Source organism: Cebus imitator, unplaced genomic scaffold (genome assembly GCF_001604975.1).
Source record: "Cebus imitator isolate Cc_AM_T3 unplaced genomic scaffold, Cebus_imitator-1.0 Scaffold102, whole genome shotgun sequence".
Taxonomy (NCBI): domain Eukaryota; kingdom Metazoa; phylum Chordata; class Mammalia; order Primates; family Cebidae; genus Cebus; species Cebus imitator.
In genome coordinates this window covers 985057-987769 of record NW_016107417.1, presented here as the reverse complement: position 1 = coordinate 987769, position 2713 = coordinate 985057, and the positions used below count along the sequence as shown (strand labels likewise).

Here is a 2713-nt window from a genome sequence, read left to right as displayed (position 1 = left end):
AAAAAAAAAAAAAAAAAAAAAAAATTTTAAATTTAATTTAATTTTTCTTTCTTTCTTTATTTTCAAGTAGTTAGCATTTAATGAACCTCCTTCCATGTGGCTTCAAGCCACCAGGACACAGGCCTCGCCGACACCCTTAATTTCCTCCTGAGCTCTTCTGCTGAAGAACTTGGTCTTCACCATGACAGGCTGCTGTGGGAGACTTCTCTTTCCCACTGGAGTAGCCTGATCACACCGCATCAGTGATGGGAGCAGCCCCAGTCTTGTTTTTAACAGCATTCACCCGTGTCTGTTTACAATTTGTCAAGGTTGACAGGTGGGCAGAAGCTCTGGTTCCTCTTTAAGTGGTAATTCCTCATACCAACTTTCCCAAAGTAACCTGGGTGGTATTTGCCAACGTTGGTGCTGTGGTGATGCATACAGGCAGCATTCCCGAGGCCTCCAGGGTGCTTCTGGTGCTTGCCGATGTGGCTATGGCTCACGTGGCCCCGAAGTTTCTGGGTCTTCCTCAGTCTGGATGGCACGTTGGTGGCCATTTTATTTTTATTTTTTGAGATGGAGTTTTGCTCTGTTCATCCAGGCTGGAGTGCAGTGGTGTGAGGCTCACTGCAACCTCTGCCTCCGGGGTTCAAGTGATTCTCCTGCCTCAACCTTCCAAGTAGCTGGGATTATAGGCATGCACCACCACACCCAGCTAATTTTTGTATTTTTAGTGGAGATGGAGTTTCACCATATTGGCCAGGCTGGTCTCCTGACCTTGTGATCTGCCCACCTCAGCCTCCCAAAGTGCTGGGATTACAGGCATGAGGCACCACACCTGGCCTTATTTTTTACTTTTCGGAAAGCAACTTTGATTGAAGTGGCAGTGCAAGCGGGCAGCACAGGTACCCCTCCTTGTGGAGCAGGGCTACCCCACTGGCAGTGTACCCTGAGCAGCAGCTCAGAGGCAGTTCCGCAACCATATTTATACCCACTTTTAATTACATGCAAATTGAGGGTTCAATTACCTAGACATTTCTAGGAAAAAAGTAGTAACTTCTGGGTCCTCTGGTCATTGACATGGAAAGGGGTGGTAACTTCTAGGTGTTGCCATGGCAATGGTAAACTGACATGCACTGGTCTTATTCTAATTTTGTATTTTTTTTTTTTTTTTTTTTTTTGAGATGGAGTCTCGCTCTGTCACCCAGGCTGGAGTGCAGTGGCGTGATCTCGGCTAACTGCAACTTCCCCCTCCCGGGTTCAAGCAATTCTCTGTCTCACCCTCCCGAGTACCTGGAATTACAGGCGCCTGCCACCGTGTCCAGCTAATTTTTCTGTATTTTTAGTAGAGATGGGGCTTTGCCATGTTGGCCACCCTGGTCTTGAACTCCTGACCTCGTGATACATCCGCCCTGGCCTCCTAAAGTGCTGAGATTACAGGCTTGAGCCACCGCGCCCGGCAATTTTTGTATTTTTAATAGAGACAGTGTTTCACCATGTTGTCCAGGCTGGTCTCAAATTCCTGGCCTCAAGTAACCCACCTGCCTCAGCCTCCCAAAGTGCTGGGATTACAGGTGTGAGCCACTATGCCCAGCATTCCTTGTTTTAGCTAGTCCTCAATCTGGTCTGGTGTCTGTGGCCCACCTCCACGGTTGAGTCCTACCACCTACTCCATTCCCCACTGAGATTAGATACTCCTTCTTAATCTTAATGGGGCAGCTGAACGGCAGAGATCCATCTTCTGTAACGGCTTCCTGTTGGGTTTATGGGCATAGCCCCTGCCAAGCGCTGGAGCAGTAAAAATCTCCAGATACCTTATCTAAGGGTCCAAAAGGCAGGATGCTTTCATTCTCCAGGTCAGTAGACGGATGAGTCGGAAGACTCGTGCCAGCATCGTGTTTACCTGAAACTGTTGTAAACTAGAAGACACACACTTTACTAAGAGGCTAAACAAGCAAAGGCCAAAAATTAGGAATAAGAAGACAGCTCTCCAAAGTCCTAGGAGAGGTAAAAACCAGGTGAGACTCGGGGAGGCACTTTTGATAGTTGACCATATATAGTTGGGGTCGGTGCCCTGGTTGTATCTATGTAGCCAAGTAGCTTGCTCATAGATCTTTTGACTGTTAACCTCAACTGTTTAGAGCTGGTAATGTACATGCAGCAGGTTTTGTTAATAACTGTACAGACTTCACCTTGTTCAGTTAGTAAATAATCTAATGTGAATCTGTTATTGAGAACTGTGTTTGCCAATGAGTCTAGGAATTCTTGAATTCCCTTTAACACCTGACCCATGTTGGTGACTAAGGATTCTAGGGTTTGAGTTAAGTTCTTTACGGTTGATTTGTGGTAAGCAAAGCCACCCTAGGGTGGCTGCCCTGATTCCTGCCCAAATTAACCCTATCGCTCACTTACTTCTGGTGTTCTTGGGTCTTATGGGGTTACAGACTGTGACCTCTGGAGGGGCAAGGGTAGCTATTGTACCTTTGCCTCTGTTCCAAGTTGTTTGTTTGTTTCTTTTGAGAGAAAGTCTCAAAAATATTAGCCAGGTGTGGTGGTGGGTGCCTGTGGTTCCAGCTATTTGGGAGGCTGAGGCAGAGGTTGCGGTGAGCCGAGATTGTGCCACCGCACTCCAGCCTGGGTGACAGAGCAAGACTCCATCTCCATTAAGAAAAAACAAAAAAACAAATTGTTTTAATTTTTGTTAGTTTTCTTTTTTTTTTTTTTAAAGACAAAG

The 2713-nt window shown here is 46.4% G+C and overlaps 1 pseudogene; it reads right to left on the bottom strand.

Annotated features, from left to right (window-relative positions):
- Positions 1–102: 102 nt before the first annotated feature.
- Positions 103–536, bottom strand: LOC108310352 (annotated as a pseudogene).
- Positions 537–2713: the final 2177 nt, after the last annotated feature.